The 26,549-nt window shown below is 41.7% G+C and overlaps 1 long non-coding RNA gene across 1 annotated transcript in view; it reads left to right on the forward strand.

The window, feature by feature from the left end:
• Positions 1-3,882: 3,882 nt before the first annotated feature.
• The window catches only part of LOC139596208 (uncharacterized), a 182,068-nt gene continuing 159,401 nt past the window's right edge, over positions 3,883-26,549 (forward strand). The window contains exons 1-2 of the long non-coding RNA XR_011681274.1: positions 3,883-4,007; positions 6,597-6,745. This is a non-coding gene — a long non-coding RNA (uncharacterized lncRNA). The remainder of the gene's footprint in view (positions 4,008-6,596; positions 6,746-26,549) is intronic.

Consider the following 26,549-nt stretch of genomic DNA (forward strand, 5'->3'; position numbering starts at 1 on the left):
GACCCAGCTGGCTGTGATTGGCCATTAAATTAAAACCATTCCCATACTGGATAAACAATTCTCCAAATCACATTCCAAAGCAGCAAAACATGAAGAAGCTGAAGTTTCCTAGCTTCTCAGGAGAAAAGATCCTGGCAAAAGGATTTTTCAGAAAATATGTCTGTGACAGTCTGTGGGCAAAGTGAAAGCCTGTGAGTGGAGCTGTTGGGAGCTGTCCATCAGCATCCCTGGCCTGGGTTATAACAATGCAGCCAAAGGCACCAGGGGCAGCCCCACGTGCTGCTCCCTCACCTTTGGCCAAAGCCACATCCCACACTGGAACATTCATCCTAAGGGGGGAGCTGATCCATTCACCTGGAATTTATGATTTGGAAAGCCAGGATATTGATATAGCCCATGGTTAGCATTATGACTTAATTGCAGAGTCAGGAAGGATGGAAAAGGAGATGGAGAAGGCTGTGATGAGGAAAAGGATTGATTTAAAGGCCTCCTGCATTAATAATTGGGAATGGATGTGAGCTCTCATCAGGATGCACTGTGAATAAGGAGTTTGCTTTGTCTTTACTGGGACTCCAATCTTGGCTCTTTAAGCATGAAGCATGTGACTAAAGTAGGAAATATTCTCATTTCCTGTCTGCACTCCAGCTGGAATGGGTGAACTGGGGCAGGAGCCTTTCACTGGTTTCTGTTTGATCTCTCTGACCTTCCATCACCCATTTCTTGCTCAGGACGCTGGGTCACCTCTCCTCCTCCCTCTGCCTGGGGCCGCTCAGGTCACCACTGAAGGCTCAGAGAGGGTTCCCTGCCCTGTTCTAATAATCCCTGGGCTGGTGGAAGAGAATGCAGCAGAATTTTGTCTGCAGCAAAATGCCCTAGAACAATGCCTCCCCAAAAGGCTCTGGGAATCTCTACAGTAAGATGTGAACAAACTTTCATCCTCTTCACAGAGCCCAGCTGCACCCAGGTCAGTGTGGAAACTCCTTTTGCCTTCTTGGTCCTTGGAGCAGCTTGGGATGCTCCAAGCATGGTTTCAGTTCTTAGAGTTTTCTTCATCATTCTCTCATCATTATATGTCCTGTTAGGTTGGTAACAGTCAATTAGAAATGACAAACAGAATAAATGCTGCCTCTTTCTGGCTTTACAAACTCTATATTTAAACACTCTGTCATGAATTTTGATTTTTAATCACTTTAAATAGAATGGGTCTATTGCTCAGGAGGAGCTAGAATGAATTTCTTTTTTTAGTTAGAATTTCCATACTTTGTTTAAAAAAAGCACCTGAATGTTGGCTGTCTGGTTAAAGTGAAAATTCTTGCTTAAAAAAGTGTCAGGAGTGCAACCTGATGTTTACTCACCTTATTTCAAGAAAATGGGATGGGAAAAGTAAAAGCAAGAGGCAAGGAAGGGTTACTGCTAACAATGGATTGATTTTTGTATGTAGCATTATCTGTACTACAAAGAAAGAAAAAAACTTAAATTCTGGTCTTAGCTCTTGCTACTTCCTTTGTAGAAGTTGAATTTAATTTCACTGTGGTGTTTTCTCTTCCTGCCAGCACAGAAGTTCCTGTCTCATATTTTCAGTGTTCCAGTTCCATTCCTGTAGTCTGGGAATGGGCACCCCCTCCATCTGAAGTTAGTGAAACAGTGCTTCCATTTATTAATGGAATCTGCATATTGATGCAATCAGGAACTTTGTATCTTCTGCATTTCAATTCCTCATTTTTATATTGTTTGAGCCAAAAAAAAAAATGTCGAAAATTCCCAACTGCATTAAAAAATAAAGAAGTTTGTTTTGCAGAACCAAATGATAATTTAAGTTTTATAAAACCTTAGATTCCACTAAATCCTTTTAGAAATGCTGTGAAATCAGTCATTGCAACTATTTGCAGAATTTGAGATAACAGAGTAGGCTGAAGTGGTTAGGTTAGGGGTTAATCTGTGTTAAATATGCTGTGGGATAAAGACAAATGTCCACACAAATTGCCAGAGCTCGTGGTGTCCCCTAGCAGTTATTCCTGCTCCTTGGTGCTGTTTAAGGCAGATTCCAGCTTTTAATGGGACTCAGAGATGCCATGGGGAGATGATTTGGATAGTACAACCGGCCTTGTTGAGCCAAATATATCTTATTTTAACAGCTTCACCTCCAGAACACAAAATGTGTCACTGTAGCTGCAGTAAGAAACCCCAAAATCCAGTACCTACAATTGTATGTAAAACACCTTTAGGATCTCTGCCATGCTCCAGGCTGCAGACTTGCCCATAGCAGCTGAAATTCTACAGGAATGCTCCAGGGCAAGGCTTTGCACAAACCCCCTCATTGTGATCCCATCATTTATGTTATTTTTTCTGTACTGGTGAGTGTCTGTTCTGTATGGGTTTGAACAGACAGGTGTCTGCTAAGGAAGGCAGGAGCCTCCCCTGAAATGGAAAATGTAAACCCTCTCCCTGTGAATTATTATAATTTTGAAATTAAAGGGCTCTCAGGCAAAGATATGGGAGTAGGAATAACAGTTCTTGACTAGGAAAATTAAAAATACAAATGCAAGAGTACAAACAAACCCTGCCAGAGTCAGAGCCCTGTCCCCTGTGTGTCAGGGGGTGGCACAGCCCCATCCCATGGGGGCTCAGCCCTCCTGCAGTGCCAGCTGTGGCTCTGCTGGAGCAGGGATCCTGCACAAGGGGGGAGTTTTCCTCTGCAGCTCCAGGGCTGCTGCAGATGGGCCTGGGCTCCCTCTGGCCATGCAGGGCAGCAGAAGCTGCTCCTCTGGCAATGCACTGGGCAAAGGCTGCTGGGCTGTCCCAAAGCTCAGATTGTACCCAGGCAGGAATGCTTGGCTCCTCCCCTGGGCGGAGCATCTCCCCATGGGATGATGGAATTGGATCAGCCATGCAGGGACACTCAGTGGCCATGGACAGAAGATAATTAATAATTAATGTCCCATTATCAGCAGAGATCTCCTGGAGGGAGGATTGGCTGTGGGAGAGATAAAGAAACCTGCCCCATGAACAGAGGAGAACTGCCCCAGCTCTGACACATGGGAACAGAACACACACCCCCAGCTAAACCTGAGACCTGACCCCAGGAGATGCCCTGCATTTGCACCAGGCCCTGAATGCAGACTTTGGGTACAACCAGCCCTGCAGAGCAGGAGGGTTTTCCTTGGATTCCCTCCCTTTGTCCAGGGTGGGCTCTTGGGACAGCCCTGCTTTTGTTGGGCTGTGATAACAACCTGTGTGTCATTGCAGGGTTATCCCAGTGTGAGTTAGAGATCTGCCAACAAAACTGATTTTACTGCAGTCTCTTGTTGAATTTAGATTTGGACTTTTTGCTATCGTGGCTATTTTTAACAATGATAATATTAATAGAATTATTTTCCTGAGAGTAATCCTTGATCTTTTGATGAAGATTTTAGACCAGGATAGATGTCATTGGAAGGAAGTTAAATCCAAAAAGTGGATCCTCATCCACAGCAGGGCTCTGCCTGAGTTTCTGCCCCATCTGAATCCCTGATTTTCCTCCTTGGAGGTGGAGAGAAAGAACCTCTGATCCTGACAAGAAATGCCTCCAGCCTACAAATTAAACCCAAACCTGCTCTTGCCAGGCTTCCTGGAGGAGTTGCTGGAGAGAGATGAGTTGCTCCAGGAAGAAATGGAAAAAAAAAAAATTCATTTTCTGAAATTTTTATTTCAGAAATTTTTGTTTTCTGGTCTTGTTGCCCTTCAGTGGTTTGGTTGCAGATGAAAGTGTAACATGAATGCATCCAGTGCTGTGCTCGATGGGGATGTCACTGAAAATACAGCAGGGGGGGGGACCAGCTGTGAGAGTCCTTGCTCTGATGTTTTCAAATGTTTTACAGCATTCCTGTAAAAAGCTGTGTCTTACATTTCAATATTTCAATTGACAGCATTTGGTATTTCAGCAGGATAAATTCAATTTCTACAAGATAAAGCCTATCCCTGCTCTGCTTTGAAGTGCTTGTAAAACCACCTGTTTTACTGTACACATGGTGAGTAGTCAAAAAGTAAATATTTCTTTAAGTGACCTAGTAATTATCTACAAAACATCTGCTAAATTTCATGTGGTTTGAAACATTTCATGAGACTTCATGACCTACTAATTAGCTACAAACATCTGCTAAATTTAATCTCATTTAAACTCTTTTCTGAAACAATGTTTTTATTAAAAACTTTGCCTTTTTGTGCTGTTTTTATCATATTCCTATATGTTGTCTTGAAATTCAGTCCAGCTATTGGCAAGGAAAAGTGTTTGGAAGGAAGTGGGTTATAAAGCTGTTTTTAAATGATTTAATTTGCAATTGTTACAAAGGCTTATCTGAAATGTTTCATGCTGTGATAGATCCTTTAAATATTGTGATATCAGAGACAGCTGAGTGATGTACTGAGAGCACACATTTATTAGCTCTTGCCTATTATTATGTTATAATCTCGTCTGAGGGTGAACCTGAATGCTGAATGAAAGCAGAGGGAAAACTAAACAAGGTCTGATGTCCCAGTTTTTGCTGGGCTGTCCTCTCTCAGCACATCCATCCTGCCAGGCAGTTCCTGAAGCTTCTGTTCTTTTTTAAAAATGTGACTTCACTGGGACAAAATCACAGTGTTTAAGACTATACTTCACTTACCTTTTACATGGGGCACGATCTTCAGAAAAAATGAATTTTATTCTTGGATCTGGTGACTGCTACAGGTCAGAAATCTCCCTTTCTGATCTGTTTTCTGAAATGTTTTGTTTGCTTCTAATAAGCTTCAGTACAGGCACTGAAGGAAGTGGTTTATTCAGATCACTGTAGAGTAGATCAATAGTTTTTAGGACAAGGGAGGAATTGAGTATTTAGGTGTGTTTTAGGTTTGTTTCTTTTGTGGGCTTTTTTAGTTCTTTTTGGGGCTTGTTTTGTTTTGTTTTGTTTTTAAGGAAAGGATTTGTATCTGAAGTTAGATGAATTATTTTTCCCACAAATATGTGTCATCAGCATCTCCCAGTTTCTAGTAGGTGTTGTTTCCTTTCTGATCCAGTTGTGCTGTGCTTGTGTGTTCAGGTGCTCTCTCCCCACCTCACCAGTAAGAACCTGATGAATTCAGTGATACAGAACCCAAATTACCTGCCTAAATATCAGCACTAAAAATCCCTCAGACAACTAAATGCAGTGTCAGGGCTGTCTTATTGAAGTATCTTCCACTTGTTTGATCTGTGGTTGGTTGGGTTTTTTCCTTCGTTTTCATTTAATTTTCTTTTTTTTTTTTTTCAAATCTTGGTTCAGCAAATTAATCAAAATGCAGCCTATGAGAAAAAAAGAAAATAAATGTGGACATTCTAGCCCCAAAACTGACACTGCTCCTCAGTGTTGGTGGTGAGTGCTGACTCAGAGGAGCTCAGGGCTCGTGGTGCACAGGAGTTTTCTGTGTCCTGGCAATCCTGCCAAGGTTTGCTGGTGGTTCTGACAGGCTGTGCCCTCACTGCTGTTCCATCCCACAGATTCTGGTAAAGTTGCCATTATTTGCTTTCTCCCCATTCATATTAATAGAGATAATATTAATAGAATTATTTTCCTGAGAGTAATCCTGGATCTTTTGATGAAGATTTTAGACCAGGATAGATGTCACTGGAAGGAAGTTAAATCCAAAAGGTGGATCCTCATCCACAGCAGAGCTCTGCCTGAGTTTCTGCCCCATCTGAATCCCTCCTTGGAGGTAGAGAGAAAGAACCTCTGATCCTGACAAGAAATGCCTCCAGCCTACAAATTAAACCCAAACCAGCTCTTGCCAGGCTTCCTGGAGGAGTTGCTGGAGAGAGATGAGTTGCTCCAGGAAGAAATGGAAAAAAAATTCATTTTCTGAAATTTTTATTTCAGAAATTTTTGTTTTCTGGTCTTGTTGCCCTTCAGTGGTTTGGTTGCAGATGAAAGTGTAACATGAATGCATCCAGTGCTGTGCTCGATGGGGATGTCACTGAAAATACAGCGGGGGGGGGACCAGCTGTGAGAGTCCTTGCTCTGATGTTTTCAAATGTTTTACAGCATTCCTGTAAAAAGCTGTGTCTTATATTTCAATATTTCAATTGACAGCATTTGCCATTTCAGCAGGATTATTATATTAATTATATAGAGAATGGGAGGATGGAGACATTTGCAAGGATGTTAATTGTGCTGGAGTCTAATTAGTAGGTTCTGCAGATGTCCAGGAATTGAAGTGAGAAGTCTGAGGGGGTGTTCCTGTGCTGGCCCTCCCATGACACAAATCCTACACCTGGGTGCACTGAGCACTGAAAAACACATCCAGAAACAGCCAAGGAAGCACACTGGAAAAGTTTTGATTTTGAAAAGAAAACAATGAAGAACAGCAATTAGCATTAATAATTAAGGGAGAGAGGTATTTGACAAGATTGCCTTTTGTTTAAAGGGTCTGTTTTGAAAGAATTAAAATTCTGATGCAAATTGAGTTTTCTTAACACTTTAATCATCTTGTTGATTCCCTTTCATTAGGAAGTCTCTAGCCAGAAGCTTCTCTCAGAGCCCAGCTAGAGAGAGCTTTAAAATTTGCCTTTATTGCATATTTATTTGTCTCCTGTGTGGATTTTCCAGCGAGCAGACACAGAGAATGGCCAAATGCAGGGGAAGGATTGGAAGAATTCCTGTCAGCACGGTGTGATCAGGGTCAAAATTCCCAGCCTATTGATGTCAGGAGCCCAGCAGCCTCTGAGTGAAGTGGAACATCTGCTTGGGAGGGAAAGGTGAGAGCAGGAGGGGAAAGCACTGCTGTGTTAAAACAGAGCTTGGCATTTTCATTTTGCTTTTTCTCCAGGAGAAAAAATAAACCCAGAAACCCCTGCACCCTATTCCTTTTTTTTGAGGGAATAGTTTTATTGACCCACAGGTTATAACAGTTATTCAGATGAACAGCAAAGGCTGAAGGAAAATGTTACAGTGCAATTTGTAGGGAACATCCTGTGTACATTGTAATAGCATAAAGAAAAGCAATTTAATATCTTTCACGCTGAATTAGTAGTGTAGAAAAAATTATAAATTGGGATAGAATGTTACAAGAATCATAATGGATGAAAATGTGCCAGAGGAAAAATTATTTCTTCCTAAAAACTGAGAGAGAATTTAAATTTCTTGAATTTTACGTAAAGTGACAATTATGATATTTGCAATAAAACCCCCCAACCCTATAAGCAATAAGTTGGTAATTTGCACTTGCTGAAAACATGCACTCTGCATTTTTTAAATTCCCTAATTAAATCCTAATTAGCATGTGCACTAGAGTGTTAATTCTTGCTGTTATTCCTCCAGGGTATCCCTACACCTTCAGGAACATAAGCTGACTCAGACATGTAAAAGATAATTATCAATAAGTAGGACTACAACACTCTATGTCCATTATGGTCCTTATTTCTTATGTGCCTGCTGGTCACTGGGCCAGAAAATAAAATTTGTTTTGTTTCTGTTTTTTGTATGAAAGCATTCAGCTTTGTCAGTGGGATACCACAGCAGCCCAAAAATTGGCCATCATTTTATCAGGTAATAACAACACTGCAGCAATTTTTGCCTGAAAAATCCAAGTTTCATTGCTTGTGTGCTCCTAAAACCTAGAAATTCCTGTTGATAAGCTGCAAAATAGAGAGGGGAGAAGGGCCAGTTTAAACTAAGCTGTCAATTCTGTGCTCTACAGAGCTTGAGGTTATTTCTATCCTCTTGCTAATATTCCACCTTTCATACTACTTGAAGTTCATATCAACCATTTGGTGGCTTATTCATATTTCCAAGAATCCCAAATTATCTTAATATCTTAATAATTTGTTAATATCTTAATAATTTTTAAATATCTTCACAAATTTAAATTATCTTAATAAACAAATTTAAATTGTGTTAATAAACAAAAGGTCTTAATTAAACACCTCTATTAAGGCCCAACAAATAAAACTCCAGAGAGTGTAAAGAGAGGAGCAGTGTGATTTCTTGGCCTCCAGGAATAAATCAGCTGGAGGGGCTGTGGTAGGGTCAGGTTCAGTCAGAGATGTTCTGAGCATCCTCCCCACAGGGCTGAAATCCCCCTGACACTGGGCCTGACCCACGTTGTTGGTTTTTAGGAAAGGACAGGATTTGGATTGGGTGGGAAATCATTTATTTGTGCAAAACAATCACTGGGTTCCTTTCTCTGCTGATCAAAGCAGGTTTAAATGATCAACTGCACTGGTGAGGTGAAAATTTCTGCTCCTGAAGGTGGCACTAAGGTTGGGTTCAGTGGCTGAATTGCAGCCATTCCATGAAGTGGCTGGAAAGAAATGGTTTTCTCCCATGCATTTTACTGTCCCTCCCTGCTCCTTCCCACAGCAGGGATGCTGTCACCATATGTGATGATTTACAGTTTATTAAGTTCTTGTCCTGGATGTCAAAGGGGCTCATTTTTTTTCCATCTGAAGGAAGTTTTAGAAGGACTTTGTCAGAAGTTCTGAGTTCTGACATTTTTCTTCACTACAGTTACAATCAGACTTTGAATAAAAGGGGGGAATCCCAGTGAACACCATAAGCTCAGCTGTCCTTGCCATTACATAACCTGATCTGTAGTAACAAATTATTATTGGGGAAGAAGTTTCCTCTAAAAAAAGCAAAATCGATAAAAATATGCAATGTATTTGGGCTTGCCACCTCTAATGAGTTTCAATCACATTTAGAATTGAATATCTATTTTACTCTATGTCTTTTAGTGACTTTCACTAAAACTGCAAAGATTAATTTTTCCTTAAGGATTTAGAAATAATTTCTTCAGTTTGCTTAGAATTTTGTTGGTCTAGAGTTGCTCTGGCTGTAGCAAAATAATCCATTAAGTATAGAAAATTATGGCTGGGATGTCTGTAAGAAATCATGCACTAAAATAGCTGTTTGTCTAATGTGTTCATAGCAACAACAAATCAAAAGGGTTTCTGCAGCCTTTCCAGAAATCTCTGAAGACTTAGTACCTCTTTTAGTCAGAAAACTTTTCCTAATAACTAAAGTAAATCTTTGAACCAAATTATAATGCCTGTCATTTGTTTTTTCCTGCCCTGCTTAGGATGACTGTCATTTTGCAGATTTTTGCATTGTAAGTCTCTCATGAATCTCGCTTTAATGTTTCCTTTTGTAAATCAAACACATCAAGTTCCTTCAGCTCCTCTTTATCTGTCATGTTCTAAAATCTATTGTCTTTATTGTTTCCCTCTCGTAGAGCCTGAAATTTGACATCATCTATTTTGGGATCTCAGAACCTGTTTCATACCCACACTTGTCAGGAATGCTTGTCCATGCTTCACAGTCCTGCTTGTGCTGGGGGTTGGAGAATGAGCTTGTTTTACTGCTCTTCAAATTCCACCTCATCTATTCTTTTCTTCAATTTTGACATCTGACCCTTTTTTTGTTAGCTGTTCTTGGTGAATTTCATGACTTACTCCCACACACAATGACTTGAATCTGCCTTTAGCAAATTTCATCCTAGGGGTGTTTATTGGCTTTGTTTCCGGCTTGTAAAGATCATTTTGGATCACAAAGATCCATGCTTGCATGTCCTCCTGCCTTCTTTCCCCAGCACTTTTCCCTGGCCCTCTTCACTGGAGGATAATTTAGATATTGCTTGAGTGGACTCCTGTGAATTTCCATCCTAATGCCTCTTTCAGTTCAAAATAAGAATATTGGTAATTGCTCCTTGAACATATCTTTTAAATTAATTAAGGATTTAGCTCAAGGGTCTTTTTCATCCAGGTAATATTTCCCTAGCTTGCCAATGGAGATTCCATGCCTAGCAGTATTTAAAGCTTTATAGAAGTGGGGCTGTTTTACATGTACTGCTTCTGCCTTATCAGTTACAGCAGCTACCTGCAAAGGAAGGAAATTTAATTGGTTGCTCCTGACAAATCTGTGTTGCCTCTTTCCATCACTTTATTATCCTGTAGGTCATTATTAATTGATTATTTAATAATTTTTTTTCAAAACATGTCAAGCAATTGAAGTTAGGTTGGCTGCTAATTATAACTCTCTCCCTTTACTTGTTGGACGGGAGGCGAATCTGTACAATATTTGTATTCCTTTTTGATTTCCATATTCTTTGGTGGTTGTAGGTAGCATTGCACTGAAATTTGCTTGTGTCATTCCTTTGTACATATCCTCACTCCTGCGCTTTTTATTGCCTTGCAAATTTCCATTTGGGTTTGAATTTTCTGTAGAATATGTTCATTAATCCTGCTTTGGAGGCTGTATCTTTTCTTGACCATCAATGCTGCTCCAGCTCTCCCTTCCCCGTGCTTTCCTGCCCTGCCTGCACTCAGGACATGCAGTGTGTCCTGGCAGGGATCTCGTCTGTTCTCACAGAACTGGTTGGGTTTTGCACCAAAGTGATGTTTCATTGCTGGAACCCAGGGCACAGGGAATATTTCTCTGCCTGCTCTGAGGAGCCTGGTGAGGGGCTTGGAACACAAACCCTGTGAGGAACGTTTGAAGGAGCTGGGGCTGTGTAGCCTGGAGAAAAGGAGGCTCGGGGTGCCCTTATTGCTCTCTACAACTCCCTGAAGGGAGGCTGCAGACAGGTGGGGTTGGTCCCAGACAGAACCAGAGGACACAGTCTCCAGCTACAGCAGGGAAGGGATAGGTTGGATATTAGGAAAAAGTTTTTCACAGAAAGAATAATAAAGCACTGGGATGCTCTTCCCAGGGAGGTGGTAGAATCATCATCTCTGGATGTGTTTAAACAGACTGGCCATGGCATTTGGTGCTATGGTCCTGTTGAGGTGTTAGGGCATAGGTTGGACTTGATGATCTTAGAGGTCTCTTCCAACCTCGTTATTCTGTAATTCTGTCCTGACCCCCAGAGAAGCACTGCCTTTGACCTTTGCCCATGGAGAAGGCTTCCAAGACTTTGGGATAGACCAGAGTCTACCAGAATGTGAAATAGATAATAGAGAATAGTGTAGTTTGGCACAGGCTGAGAAATTTAGAGTTGTGGGAATTTAGTATGGAAGTAGAGAGGAGGCAAGATGGAGGATCTTGGGCATTGTCTGAGCTTCTTCTTCTTCATTTACTCCATTTTCTGCAGTGCTGGTGGCACAGGGTGATTGGCCACGGGAAGCAGCAGTGCAGAGTTTACATGCACAGGGGATTGGTTGTTGATAGAAAGGTAGAAATAAAGTATGTTTAAAGAGTTAATTGGATAAAACAGCTTTAAAAGACCTTTAAACTGAACATCTTGTGACCATTTTTGCCGTGCTTTCTTGGGCGCTAAGTCTGGTGCAGACAGCATGCTAAACTTCTGCTGAGATAACAATAAACAGCAACCTGAAGAGCAAAAACAGTCCTGTGCATCTCTCAATCCTAGCACAGAAGTGTTAAAAGGAGGTTTTCCCCCATGAGGAGTGTCTCTGGGGCCCAACGAGAGGGGCAGCACCTGCACTTCATCTCCCTAATTTTCCTAATCTGTGCTTTGGGTGTTTGCTCCTGATGGGCGCACGCACAGCCTGCTCTGCCTGTCAGACCACACCTTTGCACTCTGCATTCCCTGCCTGCCTTTCTGCTCCAGGGTTTGGGAGGGCTGAGGCTGGAGAGCTCCTGCCTGGGCAGGCACATCAAGCACAGCCTTCTGGGGAGTTACCAGCAGTTCAGGGGTTTTCTGTGCTTAGCAACTCCAAAATCTCTGCTTCCTCCTCTCCTTGGCTGAGCTGGCTCCTGTGCTCCCTCAGTTTGATAATGATTTCTTCAGGGTTTGTTTTTTGCCAGTTCTGAAGACTTCAGTCTAAAGATTAGTGAATGTTCAAGGGCTGGTCTAGTTAGAGCCTCTCATTTGAAGCAACAAACAGACACCACCTCATGGGCAGGTGTCTAATTAATTTTCTGTTTATTAAATGTTGAATCTAGTTGAAGGTCTCCCTGCCCACAGCAGAGGAGTTGGAACTAGATGATCTTCAAGGTCCTCTTCCAAAATAATTCTATGATTCCATTATTAGAAAGTCTACATAAATTATTTTTGTCTCAAAGGTTAAAAAATAAGTGCTTAAATTGTTTCTGCTAAGGCCCATGATTTGGTCAGGATGGATTTTTACAGAAGAAGGATCCTGAAGTGGTGTTTCCTCTATTTCCCTGGGATCCCTTCAGGGAGCACTCAGCACCAGCCCCTGCTGATGTCTCTGGTGAGGTCCCTGCTGCAGAAGCCACTTGCAGTGAGGCTGAGGCTGATTCCATCAATCCTCAGCACACACCTGCCAATTTGTGACAATTCCAGGATTTCTCACCCTTGTGAGGGTATCCTGGCAAAAGAGAGCAGGGCACACTTCTGCAATGCTTTTTTAGGGAGCTTCCCACTCTGCTTCCATGAGGAATGAGCATTTTGGGTAAGTGCTTCTGGGGGTTGAGCTGGAGGCTGTCTGCAATTAAATCACACAGCACTGTATCACTGCTTTGTTTCATTCCACACTCTTTCTTGTCAGCTAATGTTTCACTTTCCATAGGAAAGGGAAACCAAAAATAAGCTTTCCCACAAACTCTTGACATTCCTATTTAGACAATTGTATTCATAGTTGCCTTGTGGGTTTAACATTCCCTTCTTAATATATGGTGGTTCTTCACATAAACTTTGTGATTTAACTTGAGAAAGGGACTGAAATGTTTGTCCTTATTCAGACAAACTTTTTGATTTAACTTGAGAAAAGAACTGAAATGTTTCCTTGTACAGAGAGCTTTCCAAAAGGATTTCTGTCTCACAGATTCTGCATTGTCACCTCAGCATGCTCTGGCTGTTTTTTTCCTCAAGCCTTATTGATGACCTGGTCTCTGACCAGGTAATTTCCATGGAACTAATGAAAACTTAAGGGAAAAGCACTGCAAAGTGAAGGGTGATTTCCACATGGGTCCCATTCCCACCTGTGCTAGAGACACAGCTAACCATCATCTCCCTGGATTGTCTGTGAAAAGCATTTTACGAATGCCCCTTGGTCAATTCAGGGCTATTTCACCTCTTTCATGATAATGTGACTGACCCTCAAAACCAAATTTTAGTAGAGCAACAGCTGTATTTTAACTGCTGGAATATCTGAAAGGTTTTCAATCTTTCCAAGAAATAAACACTGACCTAGAATTTAATATTTTTTTATTAATGTTTCTTACCACTGCTGAAAAATGCAGGAACATAGAAATTGTTGAATGTTCAAAGCACTATAAATTGAAGGCCATTATGTCATTGTGGTCCTTTCACCTTGGAGTCCTTCAGGAAACAATTGGTCTAGAACAGCATGGAATAATGGATATTCTGTGTGTGAGTGCTGCAGCTCAGTTATCTTAGAGATGCAATTTTAGTGCTTAGATTGTGCCCAACGGGCAGCAGGGGCTTGGAGGGAATACATGGCTTACCTGCCAATTGTGAAAATACTAGTATAGAAAAAAATAATGATGTGATCATTCCCCAAAGGATCCCCATCAGAAGAAATTTCCTGTTTTTAACACATTGAGCTGTGAGCATTGGCATGGCCTTATCAGAGATACTGTCCTAGCAGTTAAATTGCAGAATGGGAAGTTAACAAATGTTAAATCACATAAACATACTTTGATCTGCATAAAATGCTGCCTTTCATAACAAACTTACAGTTTAGATACATTTAATATGTGTGCAGATCAAAGGAATTGCCTGATACTATTTCTCTCCTATCCAGATGTTGGTATCTAAATATGTCTGAGCCTAAATTAGGAGTTATGTGCACATGGTGATAACAGCCTGCATGCACAGAGAGATGTGCAGGCTGCTCTGAAACTGGGCAGTGAATAGCCAAAGAGAACTGGACTAGGGAGATACTGGCTTTAAACCAACAGTGAGCATCATTCTCTGCAGGTTGATATTCTCTAATTCTGGACAGTTTTACTTATTGTTACAGGATGGTTTGGAGGCTGATTTGCCTCTTCTGTAAGAGATTGCATTCATCAGGTGTGTCCCCTCAGTTCCAGGGATGTTTGCACATTACAGAACACTGTGCACATAAAATGAAACAAACCCCACTGTTGTTAGGCATTGAACTTTGCAAAGGTTGCTCAGCAGGGAACCATGTAAGTCTTGGGCACTCAGTGACAACGTCAGGGATGTAGGCAGAATGCAGCACCTGGAGGGGAGCTCTGTGCATGGGGATGGACTGTGCTGAGAGCAGCTGGCTCAGCTCAGGGCCCTCTCACACAATTCTGTTTGCAGCAAAACCTTGGGATTTTGGAAACAGCCATGGCAACGTTGCAGTGGGTGCTGATGAAGAATTTTTGAACTAATGGCTTAGAGAAGAGCATTATTCCTGTATTTTATAGCAGCCCATTTCTAAAAGAAATGTTAGAATTTAGAATAGTGCTTTGCTTGAAGCACTGGGTTCCTCCCTGGCAGGGTGGGCAGGCCCTGGCACAGGGTGCCCAGAGCAGCTGGGGCTGCCCCTGCATCCCTGGCAGTGCCCAAGGCCAGGCTGGACACTGGGGCTGGAGCAGCCTGGGACAGTGGGAGGTGTCCCTGCCATGGCTGGGGTGGAATCAGATGGATTTTAATGTCCCTTTCCATGCCAAACCTTTCTATTATTCTGTGATTCTATGATTTTTCATTCAACATCACTTTTTAATTGAATGCACAATATTACATGTTAAGTTTAAATTTTAAATGTAAATCAAAAAATCATAGAATACCCTGAGTTGGAAGGGACCCACAAGGACTATTAAATTCCAACTTTTGTCCTTGGCTTAAAATATTAAAAAAATAAAAACTACAACAAAAAACCCACAAAAGCAGTTAATTGGTGTCTCCAAGCCCTTTGGAGCAGGACTCTGTACACAAAGTGGAGATGCCAAAACTGCAGTTGCAACCTGGGTTTGTCCTCACTGACCTCCACTCTGCAGCCTTTTCCTATACCTGCCCCCCTAAGCATGTGAGTGTTAGCTTAAAAAAATACCCAGCAGACTGCCAGCAATGCTGCAATAACTTACAATTTAGGCTGTTCATGCAGAAATGGAGTAGATGACACTGTAATCATTGCAGTAGGATGCATACTTTATTACAGTGTGGCTTTAAACTATCCTGAGGAAGGTTATTCATGCTACACTAGCCAGGGATCGTTTTTGTTAAACAAGAAAAATAAAACTGCTAAGTGCTAGATCATTTAGGTGGCTGCAGAGCTGAAGCCTGTCTGAGTGTTCTGCAGTGTCTCCTGAAGAAAACAATGTATTTATGTGGCTTAAAAATCCACACCCTGGCCTAGGGGCAACAACCCAAATAATGGCTCTGAGGAGTAACAGCTGCTGGTGGGGAGGAGAGAGGCCCTAAGGGCCAGCAGCTGGTACTCACACAGATCTTTGGAATGTAATGTAATGTAATGTAATATAATATAATATAATATAATATAATATAAAATATTTAAATTAATATAATATAAATTATATTACAAAATTATAATATATAATATATATATTTACAATCTATAATCTATAATATATTATAGATTATATAATTTATATTATATATTGCATGTATAATTTATGATATTATAATATATTATAATAAAATATTACAATAAAATTCATATCATATCATAGCATATATTATTATATTAGATATTATATTATATTACATTACATTACATTACATTATATTACATTACATTATATTACATTATATTATATATTTGGAAAATAATATTAGCAGCTTCTTGCTGTTTCCTTTCAACAGTGTGAGGATGAGAGCTGTGAAAAACAATGATCCAAATGAAGCTGCTGTGCTTCATTTGGATCATTGTTTTTTTCATGACATAACCTATCATTCAGGGTTCCTGGTAGCTGGGCTTTAAAAAACAAGCCTCAGAGGCAGAATGCACAGCTGGGAAATTTTCCTTTTAACAAGGGATTTCCTAGGTAAAAGGGATGGATGTACTACGTGGAAAGAAAAATCTTTCTTTTACTCACAGGATGGGAATATATGATCATTATTAAGATTACTTATTTGATATATTAACCTGATCTTATACTTACACATGTTAAGTTTCTGGAAGATTTATTAATCCTTTCAGTATAAAACTAACAAATAAATCAGAAGTTAGGACATTTTAAATTTATCTTTTTGTTTAAAGAAGCCTCACTCAATATAATTTCCAGATTTCCCTGTAAGCAGGAACGTTATCTTCTTGCACTTTACACAAAATTGCTATCTTGTGTGTTTCTGACATTTTAGTAAGTGAAAGGAAATTGAATATTAATATTTATCAAACCAGCTTTAGTTATGAAATGTTCATATGGTCAAAATAGTATGATACATTGATTTTTTTGATGCATTAGATGTTTTATCTTTGATATATATTGCCAGATCTGAGCACCTAACTTAGGTTTTGTAGAAAGCTAATGGGGTTTTTAAAATTTGCTTAGTTTGCCTTCTACTTTGAAACATTCATCTGATTTTGGGAAGTTTTGGGGTGTTTTTTGTAGTAGGAGGGTACCCATAGTCTTGGTGCTATGCAAAATGAGTTATGTTTGTACAGTTTTATTAATACAAATTATGAAGTTAAAGTAGAATGTGAAATTGTCATTTTTTATTGTCATGTTTTATTGTCATTTTTACTTGGAGTATAGGAAATCATGTGGCAAACAAGATCACACATCATGAGAGGTAGGACAGTGTTAAAAGCACTTGCATGGAGCATGAACCAAGCTGATAAAACTGCTGGGAGATGGTGTGAAATTCAGAGGATTCGTGTTGTGCAAAATTCATGTGTCCTTTGAAGCCAAACACCCACACTGACTGCGGTGTGGGACTGTCCCTGGCACGGCTCAGGACTGAATGGCTCACAGTGAATTCCTGATTCCTGCCTTTTGAAGTGCTTGGAATTCTCCAGGGCCCGTTTAACTGTTTGCTTTCATCCAGCTCTGATCCTTCCAGCTGTGTGGCCACCTGGCCAGGGATCACCCTGCCCTCCTGGTGAGCTCCTCCTATTTTGTTAAGGTGCAGAAAACTCGAGTTTAACCAGCAAAATGGTTTAAAGGGAAAGGTTAGAGCCTGCTAGCAGCAGCGTGTGTGCTCTGTGCAGGATGGAAAGCCAGGCTGCAGAGAGCAGGAGGAGCAGGAGTGTCCCCATGGCAGCGCCAGGGTGAGCCCAGCAGGGACGGGCATGGCCTGAGGGAGCTGGCACTGCCACCACCACAGGTTTCTGCAGCTGCCCCAGCTGAAGCCCATCTCTCACTCACACAGTTCTGGTCTCCCAGCTCCTGAAATGAAGGCTGGGTTTAGCATCCCTGTCCACGGCCCTGATTTCCAAGGAGGTGACCTGTGTGGAGGTGACCTGTGTGGAGGTGACCTGTGTGGAGGTGCTGGGCCCCATCTGCACATTGGCACACCCTGTGTGAATGAGTGAATCACTTCTGCACTGCTGCTCTCATTCCCTAGTGGCTCTCATCTCTATTCTGACCAATGTTCAGTGTCTTTCACTGTTCCAAGATCCTTGAGGGTCCTTTCCAACACAGAATATTCTGTGATTCTGGGTGTTGGGTCCTGTTCTGGGCCCCTCTTGGTCAGACAGCCCTGCAGGGGCTGGAGCGTGTCCAGGGCAGGGAACGGAGCTGGGAAGGGGCTGGAGCCCCAGCAGGGGCTGAGGGAGCTGGGCAGGGGCTGAGCCTGGAGCAAAGGAGGCTCAGGGGGGCCCTTGTGGCTCTGCACAACTCCCTGCCAGGAGGGGACAGCCGGGGGGTCGGGCTGTGCTCCCAGGGACAGGGACAGGAGCAGAGGGAACGGCCTCAGGCTGGGCTCAGGAGAAATTTCGATTGAATATTAGGGAAAATTTTTTCATGGAAAGGGTTTTCAAGTGTTGGAATGGGCTGCCCAAGGAAGTGGTGGGGTCCCCATCCCTGGCAGTGTTCACAAAACAGGTGGATACCTGAGGCCATGGTTCAGTGGTGAGCATGGCTGTTACAGCATGGGGGCCCTGGCTGGGTAATAATTAGCACAGACTCCATGTATTACAGAAGGCTAATCAATAATCTTTATTAACAAACCCAGTGCTCTTTTACAGACTGTTAAGGTACAGGTGGACCCAGCTGGTCCTCCAATCCAAACACCATCACCATTGGCTAATTAAGAAACCCCCCTTTGGTAAACAAATCTCCATAACACATTCCAAATGTTCACAACAACAGGTGCAGCAAGTGAAGGTAAGAATTGTTTCTCCTTCTTTTCTCTGCTCCCACAGACTTTTCCCAGAATGATGCCTGGGAAAGTTGTGTTTCTCTGTGGCCAGAGAGCTGCTCTTACACCTGGCAGTGGGGCTGGGCTGGTTGTTGGACTCAGTGCTGTCAGAGGCCTTCTCCAACCTAAGAGATTCAATGGTTCTGCCCAAGTTTAGGCTTACAGGGTTGGAGGTGCCTTGAGCCTGAGTTCTCATGCTCCAGTTAAACTGCATCTGCACTGGAGAGGCAGCCAGGCTTCCTACAAGCACAGGAGAGCTCAGGTCCCAAAGCCAGGGCTCAGCAGAAGGCACCACATCAAGGCAGTCTCTAAGAGCCCAGTCCTGCACAGAATTTCCTGGCTGAGGTCAAGCAAACACTTTCAGTAAGGTGCTTGCCCCTGAGTGACTCTGAGAGGCTTGTGGAGGTTGAAGCACTTCCTTCCTGCTTAGGGAGTGTGGCTTTCTCCAGGGTAACCCCTCAAAGAGTGTTTTGTCTCAGCACAGGACCCCTGTGCCCCTTCTCCTGTACAGCTGCTCAGTGATGTCTTGTGTGGAGAGGCCACATGGATGTGGGAGTGCCTGGGTGATGCCTCAGGTTTGGCTTTTCTGTTTTTCAGATTCTGTGCTGCTTTAGTGTGTGGGTCTGGACTTTGTATTAGGGGATGGTGAGCTCTGTGCACAGAGCAGGGAGACAAAACAATTCCTGCTCCAGCTGGGCACCAAGGACAAAAGATCCAAATCTCAGCCCCAGAGAACAAACCCCGTGGGCTGGAGAGAGAAAAACAAGGATGGGACTGCAGGGGCTAAAGCTGGAATGGGACAATGAACTGCAAGATGCAAATGGAGCAGAACTGATCCAAGTGACAGACCCTGTGACCAGTTGTGCATTGTGTGGCCATTTTGGGTTGTGCTGCCCAAGGTGGATCCATTGAGGCCTCTTAATAAATCCCTACTTTATTCTATAACTCTGTTCTATGTCGGCCTTCCCAAGGCATCAGTTTTTGGTGACCCAGATGGGACCCAGGGCGCCATGGAAACCCCTGGACCAGAGCCAGAGGAGCATCCAGCTCTTGCCCCCCTGCCTGGGTAGTGTGGCTCACCTGCCACCCAAAGAACCTGGATCACTGGGCACTAATGACTGTGGATGCTGTTGGACAGAGGCCCAGGAGATCCAGGGTTTTGTGGTTCATTGCTGTTTTCAAGTTCTATTTCAAAGGGGGAAAACTCTCTGAAGTTACTGTATCATTTCTGGCACTCAGAGTCGGGGTAGTAATAATAATGTATTTGTTCTATTTATATTTAACTTTTCTTTGAGTAAGAGAAACTATTTTAGATCTTCATTTATTTATATTTACCTTTTGGGTCAGAAATCAATGACCACATTGCTGACTGTGGATATGCATTATGCAAAGCCACTGTATTTTTCAGTTGTTTTTTTTTCTCCTTCCTGACTGTTTCTGTTTGACTCATTGCATCTCCTGGTCTGCATCCAAAGAGCTATTTCCTAGCTGGAAGGATTGTGGGGATATTCATCATGGAACAAGGCTTGGGGGAGAAAAAGGTATCAACTTGAATAATTGAATATATTTCTTGAATGTTTTTACTTTCATTTCTTCACTGCCTGGTTTTCTTTGCTACTTGTTTCATGGGAGCTTCTTGATTTAGTTATGCTTTTCCTCTCCATGCTTTTCTCAAAGTCCTTCCTGTTAAATCATTCTGCTTTGTTTTCCTTCATAAATACTCACTTAGCAGCACTATTGCTACATTCTGGTATTTCATGAGTAAATTGCTCATAATTCCTTTAGATCACACTTAACAAGAACAGTGGAATCATCTGCTCCCTTTCAGATCCCTTTCCTGTCAAGAACTGATTTCCATGGATAAGCTGAATGTATTTGTATTGACAGCAGTGTTTTTAGGATGAGGCACAGAGAAACTTGTCCTTTACACAAACATACTCCTCACTATCTGGTAATCTGCAGAGCAGTATCTGTGTCCCTATTTGATTGCTTTTCTTTTAAGAAACTGTGCCCTGACTCTTAAATACAAAATAAGAATCAAAAGGAAAACCCTAAAACAGAGCAAATACATATAACAAGAAAGTAAACATGATGGAAACAGTGGGGGATTGCTATTTCTATGCTTTGCAAACTCAGTAAGCAAAAAAATAAATACAACTAAAGCTGTGGCCCAGAATAGTAATTTGGATCATTTTTTTCTTGGAATACTTTGTGGCAAACATGTCCCCTCAATCCACAGAGCAGGTTAGAACAACCCCCTAAACAGCAAGGCTAAACAAGAACAATGCAAATTGAGTTAATATCAGACATGTTCAGCAAGCACAAATGTTAACATAAAAAATGCCTCTTGCAGTCACAGCGAGGGTTTTCCTGATGGCTTTTGGCAAAGGATGCCACAACAGCTCTGAGCTGGACTGTTGGGCTGGGTAAAGGAAGGATTGAGGTCCTCATGAAGTAGAAAAACAATTCTACTTGTGCAAAAGAAAAAAAAAAAAAATTGCAATACATATTTTGGAGAAGATCAGGCAGGTTCTACCTGTGTTGCATTTCAAATGGCTGAGGCAGTGCCAGCAGTATTCCCCTGTCCTGCCTTGTCCTGGCTGTACTGGGGGTGTTATGTCCATGACAAATGCCACTGCTGCCAGGGGGACACAGGGACTGCAGCTGCTGCCACCAAACTTCCTGCATGCTGAAAACTGCAGCGGCACAGGAGGGGATGGGCTGCCAGGGTTTGTTCCCTTCCATGCTAGGGACAATATGCCAGCAGCTGGAGTGAAGCTGGTGCTGTTTTCTGGGTGAGACCTGGGTGTGAATGCTCCTGGGTAAGGGCAGGGCTGTGCTCCCTCTGGCCATATTCCTCCTGCACAGCACTGAAGCCTGGCACCAGATCTTGAAGCACCTTCTCCATTCACACATCTGCACACTGGTGTCCTACTGAATGCTCTGAACATTTCATCAGAATATCCAGAATCCCTCTTAACTTCTTCATTAATTTTGCTAATGCCATTATCAGCTCCTCATCAGTGATGAAGTGAAAAGCCAGCAGAAACCTGGCTTTTCAGCATGGTAAGATGCAAAGAGAAGGGGAGTGCTTACTGTCTGCACATCCCAGAGCTGTCCCTCTCACTTGTGACATCTCTGCCAATAACAAATCAAGGTCCCTGGCTTGCCAGCAGGGAGCCTCTTTTCACTACAGCTACTTTTAAAAATGTTATAATCATTCTGGGTCCCTTTGTTCAAATCCCCTTGCCTAAGAGAGAACATGCCCTCAGTGTCTTCAGGAATGTAGAGCGGAGGAGATTAATATTGTGTAGATTCTCCTATGATCAGAACAAACCTCAGAAGGCCACTCATTATTTCTGCCCCTTGTGAAAATCCAGATGAACTCTCTGTCATTTCTGACAGTTGCATGTCCAAGTGCTAAAGATCTACTGACAGAAATGAAACTGCTTCAGTGAACTCCTTCAGTAACTTAAACATTATTCTTGATGTCTAACCCAGCTCTTCCTTGCTGCAGCTTAATCCTCTGGCTGCTATATTGACCAGAGACATCAGTAATCACTGCTCTTGTCTGCAGCAGAATACTCTATTTGAAGACTGCTGTCATGTCCTCCCATCTCCTTTTCCCCTGGAATTTTCTTCTCTGGCTTGCACTCTGGGCCAGCCTTTCCCCTATCTCCTCCCCTTTGCTTCAGCACTTAACACTTTTCTCTCTTCTCTTTTAATCTCTGCCTCATTAGTGTTTTCCCATCAGTATTTTTGAAGAAAGATCCTGAAACTGGTCTTTCCATAAAGATCTTTATGGAAGATGCTGAAAGATGCTGAAACTAAATCTTTATCTTAAGACCCTGATGGAGTGGAAGGATAACACTGAGTTTTGCAAAGTGCTTTGTTAACATGTCCTACTATGCATATAATGTTTGCTTTTGCCTAATTATTGTATTGGTGACTTAAATCCTGTTAAAGGTGATCTTCATCCAGGTCCTTTCCTGCACCTTATTCTTTCCTCCCCCATGTTCTTGAGGAACAAAACTTGTGAGCATCTTGCCATGCTGGAGAGTTGACTTCAAGTGCAAATCTAACTGCCACTGCAGCTAATGTCCAAACACTTACTAAATAAGTAGAAATCAATTGACTGCAAAATTGAATAGGTCACACAGCAGAAACACCTTAATCCCTGTATAATTTGCAATCTAATTGAAATTAAGTAAATGAAAACAATGCAGATGAGGTAAGCACAGAGTAACTACGTGTCTCGACTCTGCTATTAGTAACTCTGTATCACAGCTCCTGCTTTCTTCTGGGCTTTTTCCAAGACAGCTAAATTGCAATTTTCAATTATCTGACCTTTCAGGAAAAAAAATAAGCATGGGGAGCTGAATAGGCAGCTCACCATCAAGCTTTTATTTCTTTTTCTTTCAATTCCTGTGTGGATGAGGGGTCTACTTAACAGACTGAAATCAATCATCCTTCCAAGTAGATTCCCATGATTTGAATGCTCAGGTCAGCCCAGTAGAGCAGTGATGATTACAAACCAAAATGGGTGGATTTTCACCAGACACAAGCAGCGTTCAGATGCTTAAATCCAAAATTAAAAATTTCAGGTTAATTTTTACTTTAATATTTGTCTATTGCTGGCAGCCTTCAGCTTTAACATAGAGATTCTTAAGCTGCTCTGCTTTCTCCACATGTAATCCTGAGCCTAACTGGGACCCTAAAGCTGGGCAAAGCATTGTGCAAGTCCCCAGAAGGTTCTGTTGAGCAGGCAGCCTTTTGGACTGTGACTGTGGGATCATTATCAAACCCCTCTCCACTATGGTTTATGTGCTTCATTTCTAAAGCACCACTCTCCCAGCTGTGGAGCTTAACAGTTCTGATATGTCATTTATTTCTGTGCTTAGCTGGGAGGATTTATCTCCTGCACAGTTTGATAGCAGTGGCTTGGCATTCTGGGTGGGCTGGAGAGCCTGCTTTGTGCTCTGCAAAACCTGGAGGGAGTCACTCTGAGCTCAACTCCATTTGTTCTGTCCAGCTTGTTGTGACTCCCCTGCTCTCCACACCCACCTCATTTGGCTTAAAACATCTCAGGTCTCGTTTAAGGTACATTCAGTTGACAGATGGGAGTGTTATTCCAGGGATTTTATGTCTGTTTGGCTAAAGAATTTAAGTTTTCCCACGAAGCACACCAGGGATAATCAAATATGGGACATGTTCTCTATATGGGCCATTAAATCAAAGAGGATTTTTCAGCCTGGGAAAGGGAAGACTTCAGGGGGTATAGCAGAGAGCTGTTCAGTTGTGAGTGGCATGTAGAAAGGGAATTTGGGATGTTTATTTTCTGCCCTTTCCAGTACAGAGCTTAATGAAACCTTTTGGGGGGGGAATATGGGGGGGGGAAGCCACAGAAAAAGCCATGAAAAACCCCCTCCCAAAAACAAAAAGAACCTGAAACTCCACAAATAAATTCAACTAACCAAAAAGTAAGTCCCCATCTTCAAAGTCACATGATTAAGGCTTGGCTTTATTCTTCCCAGAATAAATATTTTTTTTTTTTGTTTAAGCTGCAAAACTCTTCCTAAATTCCTAAGAGTTTTTATTTTTTTATCCTGTTTTCTTGGTGTATTAGCTTATCATTTCCCATGTTCTGTTTCTGGTATCATTTTAATTTCACTTCTTTATTTGTCTCTAAAGTACTCCAAACAATTATTCTTAAACTTGACCTTTTCTTTGCCTAATGAAACTTTTCTTTTTTTAGATTTAAACTGCTTGTGCTGATTTCCCATCTTGTTTATTCTGGACTTTGGGGGCAATGCCTTCCCCCATCCCCATCCTGCCCCTCAGAAACCCCAACAGGCCCCTGTGCTTTCATTTCTAATCCACCCACTGGGATTTACTCCACAGGAGGCTCTAAACCAAAATACTCAGTCAATAAACAAAATACCAGGGTGGCAGCTTGATGGACCAACTGGAGAAAACTTAATTTTTAAAAATGGGCTTTTGTTTCCAGTAGACATTGTGTGCAGCAGTCATTAGATGGGGCGCACATGGCTGCAGTCAGATGATGAGGAATGACAATGCACACCAACATCTGGGCATGGCTTTGGACACCTGTAGATTTATTAGCTGATTAGAAATAAAAGATGAAGGCACAGCTGCCCGTTGGTTCATTGAAAGCTGTTCAAATGCTAATATAATAGGACTATTCTTTCTAAGAAATTTGATTAAATGTAATATTATGCTTCTGCAGCCTCACTTTTCTGTCTGCAGTCTCACTGGAAAGAATTATCTGTTGTAATAATATCAATCTTGGTAGATAATGCCATCAAACTTTTAACCAATGGAACATTTCACTTAATAAAGGGAGGCCATTATGTGCATTTTAAATATTTATTTTTTTTTCTGTTTCCATTGATTTGTACTTAAATTGAGATGTGTTGAAACAAAATCATTATCTTCCTGCTTCCCAGTACTCTGTAAGTGTGAAACTGAAGCCATCAGATTGTTATCAGTTACTTGCTTACTTGGTAGTGATAAAACTCTCCTTCTGCAAGGACCACCTTCTTTGGCCAACATTAAATTCCTCAGGTTGGCATTCATTGCTCCCAAGGATTTTATGCTTGTACCATTTTGTGCTGTTTCGTCAGTGCAGATTATACTTGTACAAACCTGATTTTATCAGGACTTTCTTGATTGCAAAATAATACTGCACTGTGAGGAGATAGATATTGCAGGATTTCCTGTAATTACATTTATTGAGTTTATTGCAATTGATTTGCAGACAAATAGTCATGGGATGATCTAGTATGTCCTCTAATATAATGTCACTCCTTCCTAAGCCTCTGTTTATCTTGGGGGCTGGTGTAAGGGCATGGCTGGGAGGGACAGAATTGGATCTTGATGGGAAAACTTTCTAGATGCATATAGCATATTATAAAATGCATAATCAAGTGTGAAAGTGACCTTCATGACACTTTTTTCTGCCTCATCTTATGTCCAACTTGTGTGTCTTAGAGACTGTCTCTTCTCATATTTTGTACAGCGGCCCAAATTTAGTGTTTTACTTAAATTCCTGTTAGTTATTCATTTAGTGATTATCTGAGTGAAAGGAGAAAATAAAGTGCAAAAAATTAATGACCTGTGCAGTAGCTTTTTGTGTTGGTTTTAGTACTGATGTAAGACAAATTCAGCACAACCCAAGTATTTGCTTTGTACAAGGGGAGAGACAGTCATGCTGCAATAGAAAATGTTTGTAGCAGCACCATAGTGAGTATAATTGGAAAAGCTCTTATCAGAAGTGAGCTGTGTGTCTGGTATTATTTTAAATCTTATCAGTCTGTTTGTTTCAATAGATTTTTGAGGCTTGAAAATTTAACTGTAGGTAATTTTTAAAACTGCCTTTAAATTTCTTGCCTTTTAGTCACATTGAAATTTCCATTGTTCTGCTAATTTAGGTCAAAGTAAATAAAAGTTCCCAACTAGCATTAACTGTGCTATTAATTTTTATACCTATCAATAGTCCAGATGCACAGATCATTATCACTCAGCAACATCAGCAGGAGCAGGATCAAAAGGCAAGGCAGCATTTAACTATGAAAATATCCCCACGTTGCCCATATGAAAGAGAGCCGAGGAGTTCTGCCAGCAATTAAAGTCCCAGTGAGGGTCCTGCTGTTGTGACTCTGCAGCCAAGACTTTGCTGAGCCTGACCTGTGCACTGCATGGAGCTTTAAAATGCATAAAGATGAATATAATGAAAGAACTCTCCCAGGATTGCCTGTAGATAAGTTGGCTTTTCTTCTGAGATAAGATGTAATAAGTGCATGGTGTTTTCGTGGGAAGCTGTTGGTGCCAGAGGAGAGCTGCACAGAATGCACTCAAAAAAGCATTTTGCACAGCCCAGGGCTTGGGAGCTTGTGGGGAAGGATGTGTTTGTCTTGGGAAGCTCTTTGGCACATTTTAGGTGTCCACTCAGAGTGAACAAAACTGTTTGCATGTTTAAGTGAATTGTTTATTCCCCTGAATACTGGGCAGGAGAGGAGGAGGAAAATGGCAAACTGGTAGGATGGGGTGGGTGATGGTTGTGCCCGTTTCCTGGATTCTTCAAAGCTTTTATATCCAAATTTTAATTATTTGAAAAGTAGGAGGAGCCTTTCTGCATCACTCGTGTTCTTGCCATCCCTAGGGAGTGTGGTTAACATACCTACTTTTCCACTCTTAAAAAAACCAAACAAAACCCAACCTTTTCCTCTTTATAATCATTTGAAGGACTGTTTTTATTTGCTCTCCTAGTTTCATTTTTGCAGTGCACACTGGATTATTCATGTTGGCTCAACATTTGA

The sequence above is a fragment of the Agelaius tricolor genome, unplaced genomic scaffold (genome assembly GCF_023055355.1).
Source record: "Agelaius tricolor isolate 1412-34295 unplaced genomic scaffold, bAgeTri1.0.p SCAF_15, whole genome shotgun sequence".
Lineage (NCBI taxonomy): Eukaryota > Metazoa > Chordata > Aves > Passeriformes > Icteridae > Agelaius > Agelaius tricolor.